Source organism: Nicotiana attenuata, chromosome 7 (genome assembly GCF_001879085.1).
Source record: "Nicotiana attenuata strain UT chromosome 7, NIATTr2, whole genome shotgun sequence".
Lineage (NCBI taxonomy): Eukaryota > Viridiplantae > Streptophyta > Magnoliopsida > Solanales > Solanaceae > Nicotiana > Nicotiana attenuata.
Window position 1 is genome coordinate 20,667,761 of NC_031995.1, and position 8,702 is coordinate 20,676,462.

An 8,702-nucleotide genomic window follows, 5' to 3' on the forward strand; every position below is an offset into this window, starting at 1 on the left:
GCTTGATGGAATCTCAAAGAGATTCGAACCTGATTAGGTTCAAACCCCTCATGTTCTCGATGAATCCGTATATGTTCATTCCTATGTCTGTGAGTACAAATATCTTCGTGTTTATGGCTTCAAATCTGTGGTTGAAACCAGATTTTTCTCACCTCTGTGTTTTTTATATATCCTAACCATTTCTAGCTATATCCGTTCAGATCTCTTTAGATCTGAAGCGGTTTGAGTTTGTGTGTTACCATTCCTTTAAGATTCTACTGTTTTCCCTATCATTGGTGACCGATTTTCATTTTTTCCCTAAAAGCTAGTGTTTTCATGTTTTTTAAAGAAGTTTCTGCAAAAATATTTTAAAATGTTTAAGTGTTTAACTCCGGTTTTCTTCCTTTACTTTTCGACCGATTTTCATCCCTATGTCTTTATGCCCTAGGGTTTCTAATTATTCTATTTCTTGCTATAATGTTTGCTCGTTTACTTTGGCTGTCAATTAAACTGAGTAATTGATTTATTTGCCTAATTAGGGTTTGAAATCATATTTTCTTTTAAAATTGGTATCTCTCTAAGATTTTTATTTATTCTTTCCTTATATGTGACTCGTAATTGGTACTGCTTTCCTTAATTATAACACTAGCCTGATTTCTGGGCCTTGATTGTTATGATCGACCTTTTGAGTGATTTCTGGACTTATTATTTACCGTATTAAACCTCGATCCTATTTGCTAATATTTCGTATAAGATTCTCCTTAATCTGGGTAATAATTCTGTGATTCTGTCCTATTAAGTGATTTGTGTTTAACCCTAATTGATTGATTAACTAATTTCTTTGCATTATTTGTGCATCATTGATTCTCCTACCTTATTTGGTTTTACTCTACTATGTGCTATAAAACCCTTCATTGTTCAGATTTTATAACACACGCTGAAACACATAAGCTCATACCTACACTTACACACTTACACTCGCACAACTTGAGTTCTTTCTATCACTCTGATTTGATGCATTGTCTAGCCGGCTGAAAGCCAAGGCTAGACTCTTGGATTCCACCTACCTTCACCTTCCTGTTTGCTATCTCCTTAACTGGTATGCCTCAATTTCTGTTACCATGTTCTATTCTATATGCTATGTGGTCAGTTTACTATAGACATCAACATGCTTCTGTTTTAATATATGTTTCCTGATCATCTCTTTCTCAACTACTATGTTGTAGTTCTTATTCCATGTGACTTGTATGACTAGCTTATTTTGAACCTCGACATGTTCTGTTTACAATATGTTTCCAGTTTACTGTCCACTAGTATGCTTTAGACCTTGTTATCTCCTTATTCTATATGTCTGTGTGGTTAAGTGCTTCAAATTCTAACATGCTCCTGCTGGACACATAGTTCATGTTCTGTTCTTGTTATCTTGCTATGTTCATAGTAATTTCAGCATGTTTCTCTACTTAATACATGTCTATACGATTTCACCTAGTAATAATTAGTAAGTTGAGTAACCTTCAATAATGTGAAACTTTGTTTGATTCAGTTTGGGTATTGTAAATATTTGTGGGCAGTTCCGTCTATAATTCAAGTGTCCCTGCTCTTGTTGTGATTGTTTAATTACTGGTATCTATGCCTGAACTAGTCTGTTAAATGAGGTTTATGTTCTATTTGCAGTCTTTTGAACTTGTTTGCCCCCCCCCCCTCCCCCCAAAAAAACCAAAATGATTTTCTAAAACTATCCCCTGCCCCCTTATACACTATTTTTTCTAAAAACTTCTACTCTTAGTTATCTAGTGTCCTACCACCTCCAGTGTGAGCACTGCCTTGGTTCCATGAAACTCCTCTGAACTCTGACACATTGGGGCTGGTCTTCCAACCTGTTACAAAAGTGTTTCCTTTGGAAGGTTCTGGTGTGAGCATTGCTCGGGGTCCCTGAGGCCCTTGGGAACTTTGACACATCAGAAGCCCATTTGTGTATTATGGATGGACTACCTGTGTACATCAGATTTGCTTGCTTGAAGGCCTGGTTTCCAGGTTGATGTTGGGCCTGCTAAGGCTCCCTATAGTGTGATGAATAGCTTTGTTTAATTCATTCATATTGGTCTGTAATAATGTACTAATCCTTGTAAAAACATATATGGGGTTATTAGTAAAAGCTTGGGAGGGATTTTTATATATCTTTGTCAGGTTTGGGTAGAAACCATGTCTGTAGGTTGTTGTGATGATTCTTTATGTGCATACCATTAGAAATCGTTCCTATAGGATCTTGTCTCACCGTTTGAAATCTGGAGTTCATACTTGGCATCCTAGAAATCATGTTTATAGGTTGTTTTATCAATTCCGCATCAAGAATCCATGTTTCACGCATATTTTCAAATCTCAACATGCATTAGAGATCATGTATATTGGATCTTCCTTGCGCAAATTACTATATTTGTATGACATTCCGTTAACGTCTCTGCCCACTTATATATCATGCCTATAGGAAATAATACAAAATCAGTTCTGCACTTAGATATAATGCCTATAGGAATCAAATATAAAAATCAGTTTTGCACTTAGATATCAAGTCTATAGGAAATAGCAGTAACTATCAGTTTCAGCACTTAGAAATCATGCCTATAGGGGTAATTGATCCTGTAAATTAGAAAGCATGCATGTAGGATCTAAATCTGCCAATTAAAATCAGTGACCCGTTTATAAACTGTAGTGTCTAATTAACAGTTTAGACACCATGTCTATAGGATTCTACCCGGTTATCACTTAGCCAAACTGATAAGGTAATCAAAGAAGTCTGGGACTAAAATTATGATTTCTTGCTGCTTGAAAACGTGCCCAGATACAGAGTGTTAACAAACTAGTAGGCAAACTGATAGGAATCGTTGCTCCCTTTACTAAAGCTATAATACATTCTATTCATGCTCATCTAGATATCCTACCAATAGGATCCTAAACTATAAAATTTGTTTGTTTGAATTGTGTGAATTGGTTGGCTATTTGTGGAGTTTAACATGAGCCCCTTCCATTGCTCCTTATGTGACAGTCCTATATGAACTTTTGTTTGTCGCTTAGCTTTCTCATTTTAAGCAACGTAGGTGAGTCTAGATCCATCCAAAAAATAGAAGTCCTAAACACCTCCAGGACCATAGGTAAGGGACGGGTAGTGCACGCATAAGGTACGCATTAGAAGTTACTAGAACGCTTAGGTAATAACTGAAAGATAGTAATTGGGTAGTAAAGGAAATGATGACCTGTGTGCTAATGTTCCGTAACACCCAAATTTGGGGAAGGTTATCAAGTATTGCACCTATAGGCTAAAAAATGTAGGACCCCTTTAATTCTTGTTTTAAAGTAATTATCTATTTGTCTTTCCCATAAGACTAATTCGCATAATTGAGTTTGGCCGGGACCCACCATTGTGGACATCGAGGGGTGCCTAACACCTTCCCCTCGAGGTAATTTCGAGCCCTTACCCGATCTCTAGTGACGTAACTGGTTATATGAGTTAATTGTTCTAGGTGCCCTAACGTACCTTAATCCGTTAGGTGGCGACTCTTCAAATCCCTTACCCAATACCAAAAGGAAAGGAGTCGTCCCAAAAATATCGAAACCCGATTTCGTGAGAAAAAGGGGAGCGACACTGAGTATATTGGTGAGGTGGACCCTTTGGGCAATGTCGCGATCCTGAGACAACCATGGCAACATCATCCTTTTCCTTCTGACCCAGCAAGCTTTCTGTGACGTTCCGAATTGCTTGTGTTATAGCTTTTAAGGCAGAATAGCTTATGATCTATCTTGACTTTAGCCTATCTTCTACCATTTCTCCCATTTTTACCACATCGTAAAAAGGCTTACCCACAATCGAGATCAAATGCCCAAAGTAAGTAGGCTCTTGAGTTTGAAGAAAGTACTCGACCATCTCGTCTTCTTCCATCGGGGGATTGACTCGGGCAGCTTGCTCTCTCCATCTGAACCCGTATTCCCTAAAGCTTTCATTAGGCTTCTTTTCCATCTTGGTTAGAGATAGGCGATCCGGGAAAATGTCTATATTGTACCGAAAGTCCCGGGCAAAGGCCTGAGCCATATCGTCCCATGTGTACCACCTCTAGCGTCCTGGCGGGTGTACCATTCCAGAGCTGCCCCGCCCGGACTCAAACTGAAATAGGCCATCAATAATTCTTCCTTGCCACCGGCGCCCCTCATCTTACTGCAGTAACTTCTCAAATGGGCCACGAGATCTCCATGTCCGTTGTATATATCAAACTTTGGCATCTTGAACCCGATCGGCAGTTGGACGTCAGGAAACAAACACAAATCCTTGTAAGCCACACTTACTTGGCTTCATATCCCTTGCATGTTCCTCGAAGATTTATCTAAACTCTTCACTTTCCTAAATATCTCATCTTGCTCCACGGTCTAAGATGGCTTCTCGGTTTCAACAAGAGGCACAAAGTGAGGGGTGTAACAATAAGGATCCAGGAACTTGAAGGTTAGTTCTGGAGCATAGTATTGGGCATCTGGAGCTTTGAACGCGGGTTCACTAGAAGGGCGGTGGAGGGTAGCTTGTGGAGGGGCTACATAAACAGGAGTGGATGTCGGAGCAGGGTATGAGGTTGTTTTGGCGTGTGGACCATAAAAAGTTTGGGACGAGGTGCCACGGTAGTTGTGGTAAGGGGTAAAGCCTAGTGCATGTTGAGGGGAAAGGTCAACGGTAGTGGGAATCCGGGCTTGTGATAGTGGTAGGATAGTTGCAGGGTTTTCAGTGTAGTTAGTTGTCACGCCGCGAGCCTGGGGGCGAGACTGGCACCCGGTGCCTTACCTATCCTTGCGTACCACATGCGACTAAGAGGTTCTAAATATATAATGTCATACTCTCGCTATGGGTCACATTACAAGATAATGTCCGAAGAAAAATATAAAAACTAAATAGAGACTAACTCTGACTAAATGTCAACATAAAGCTGGACCGGCAAGGCCGTCATAACCACTATAACTGACAAGCCAACAAAATATATGTACAGGGCCTACAAGCCCAACATACTGCACTAACTGACAGGATATGTCTACAAGCCTCTACTGATAGATGTACTGTGATTGGAATAGGGCCCCGACCTACCCATAGCCTATCTACGTATATACACAAGATGTACACAAAATTTCTAGACCCGGCAACTCTGAACGACGGGGAGCTTACCGATAAAGCTGAATTCGAGCAACACCTACTGAGGAGGTCTACCCGTCTGTCTGTTTGAACCTGCACGCATGAAATGCAGCGGCCCCAGAAAGGGACGTCAGTACGAAATAATGTACCGAGTAAGTAAGGTAATATACTGAAAGCTGAAACTGAACTGATAATATAATAACTGAAAGTGACCGGGGGTCAAGGATAATCTCAAGATATGCTCATCTGCTGATACTGACTCTATTCTCTCGATACAGTAAGTAAAATAAATGTCCGGCTGCTCTGCCGTAGTAGGCTCGCTCATAGGTACTCAGCCATACTAGGCTCTGTATCTCGATCAACTGGGCTCGCTCATAGGCGCTCGGCCGCAGTAGGTTTGGTATATAACGTACCAACTGATCATAGGTTGCCCTATAGGGGCATGCCCATCAATTATAGCTCGATGGTAATGGAAATACTGTAATACTGTCCTCCTAACTAACTTTCTAACTAACCACTCTAATAAGTTAGCTAACGCTCCTCTTAACCACCTTAGCTAACTATGGATAGTAGTCCTACTTATCTCAACAGAATCCATGTATATTTTATGACGGTTAGATATAGAATTGGAATAGTTGTGTTAATGTATCATGATGAAGCTAGTTCTTCATGTTGCTAATCACAATCTCGGTATTATAAGCCATGTCTTATTATATTATAACATTTTGCTATATTATTATTACAGTGTGGAAGATATATAAAAATTTAATTTGTACACGTAGTATGTATTGCACACTTATTGAAGAAATGCAATGTAATTCAAACGAACCCTAGTGACCACAAAACAGAATTGATTTGATAAGATAATAAACATACCAAATGTAATAGACCAAGCAATATCTGCTTATTCCTTATAGTTTCTTTGAATGACGTACAATTCATGGAGACACAAGCTATATATCAGGTAAAAATATTGACTAGTATTTAGCATTAGTTTTTGCCATATAGATTGGTTTGAAATTTGAGTTGTTCTATATAGACTCTTTGATCTCTTGACTGGAAAAAAGGAAATAATCAAATGAATATGAAGTCCCGATAAAGAGAATATTTTAACTTACAAAACTAGAAAAATATACACAAATTCCGGGATGTGGATTTTTCTTTATGCTTCGTTATCAAACTCGTATAATTACGGGATCATGCAAAAATGAAAAAAAGGGCTTAGCCTTAATATACCTGGAGTAGAGAAAAATCCGTAAAATATTTTTAGAAAAGATTGCACCGTACTCTTTTAAAACCGCAAAATTTTACGTTGCTATGTCATTGGAATTGTTGGTTGCAAGAATTTTATTGAAATCTTGCTGGATGGAGTTTGAACGTAATGTCTATGAAACCAATTCTGGATTGAAAATGTCTTGAATAGGATTTTTAGGAAGAAAACCAAATCTTGTAATGTTATGAAACTAAGTTTTATAAGGTCTTACACTTACTTACACGTAAGTGTCTTGTAACTATAAATGGACACTAAGCCACTATGACTAAGTGTCATAGGCCATAGTAGTGGCTTGCTGCCACGTGGGGGTGGGGTGAGAATTATTAAATCTTTATCCACTTATTAGGTGATTAGATAATGTCCCGTTACCCGATAATTAATCAATTACCCGCATAATTAAGAATTATCTCAAATTACCTAAAAATACTATTCATTTTTAATATACTTATACATCATACTATCACGGTCATATGCTACCTTTTATGGTACTAGTCCATAAATATCGGGTATTATAGCTCGAACCGTATTTTTTCCCAAATCGACAACCTTCTACGAAACTCGTTTTCTTTAGTTCGTGTACCCTTTACCTTCATGTAACTTACTTATTTCTTGTTATAAATAGCATAAATATGCTAACCTCGGGATAATCTCACCCCTGAATTTATGTCAATTAATTGAAGACGAAACTTTAACGTACAAAAACCACGAGATGTAACAGTTAGTGGGGCATAAAGGTGGAGGATGCCCCCTGATCCGAGCCTGATACACTTCTGCCATCTGCTGTTTCAACCTTTGGACCTCCTCTTTCAATTCAGATTCTATCACTACCCAAACAAATGGACCGTGACGGGGACCCGGTGCCTTACTTAACCGAGTACCAACGTAACTTATCTTTCGTATTATTCTATCATAGGTAAATGAACCAGAAAGGTTGTCATGAGATAACAAGAATAAAGCATGAGGGAATACTAAATATAGGATGACCCAACTTGATATACCGGCTTATACATATGACGTACGGGCCTATAAGGTCGACATGATCCTTAGTATACTCAAAACATAGCCTCACAAGGCCATACAAGTATTTGTATACACGACATCTGTCCACAAGTCTCTGAGTACATATATACCATAAAGGTCAGGGTAGGTCCCCGTCATACCAATCAATACATATCTAAATCATACTGATCAAATAAGCAACTCCGGAGCAAATGGAGCGCACCACAACCTTCTGATGAGCTGATAGCCTACTTGAAGGACTCTAAACCTGTTTATCGGGACCTGAGGGCATGAAATACAGTGTCCCCAGGCAAAAGGGACGTCAGTACAAATAATGTACCAAGTATGTAAGGAGTGAAAATCAGTAAATAATAGACATGAGAGAAACATGGAGTAAAAGACTCTACATGTAAATCTAAATAGCTTTGTGAATCTTTTAATATTTATAATGTCATGCATATGTGTATAAGTATCATATGATGCACACGTATATGCGTACATAACATCATCAAGCCTCTGAGGGCAGCTCATCATATCATCTCGACTACTATGGGCAAAATCATCAATGTATACCAGCTGATCAGGTGGTGGTGCGTACATAACGCCATAAACTTTCCTCATACCAGATACACACACACACACACACACACACACACACACACACACACACACACACACACATATATATATATATATATACACATATATATACACGTATATAACGCCATCTGGTCATGGGTCAACGTGCATGTGTAACTGAATGCAATGCATAAGAAGTGAGTTAATAAGATTTCTCGGTATGTCATAAGATCATTACGCCTTTGATTAATATCATGAAATAAACTTTATCAACTTACATATTTTCTGAGACCCATGAATAGATGATAGAATAATAGGACACATGAGGAATCAAGAACGTAGGCACTTCTAGTATTTCTATGAATCGAGTCATTTATGAAAGTTGTGCATTTGCTTGTTTCGTTTGCATCGTATGGATCATGCTAAAAGGAAAGAAGGGATAGCCTTAACATACCTGAGCCGATTCTCTTGACAATCCCTCTGACACACGTTAATTGCGACAAAACACGTAACGGCGGATCGAAGTAGGGAAAAATTCGTATGATATTCTTGAGAAATATTGTACCGTGTTCTCTTAGAATCGCAAATCTCACGTTGCTATAGTACTAAGTAGTCTTGTATGAATTTTGTGATATCAAATTCACGTTGCTATCATATAATTTGTATGAATTCGCTGAAGTTTTCCATTATTTGTAGATATAAGCATCTCTA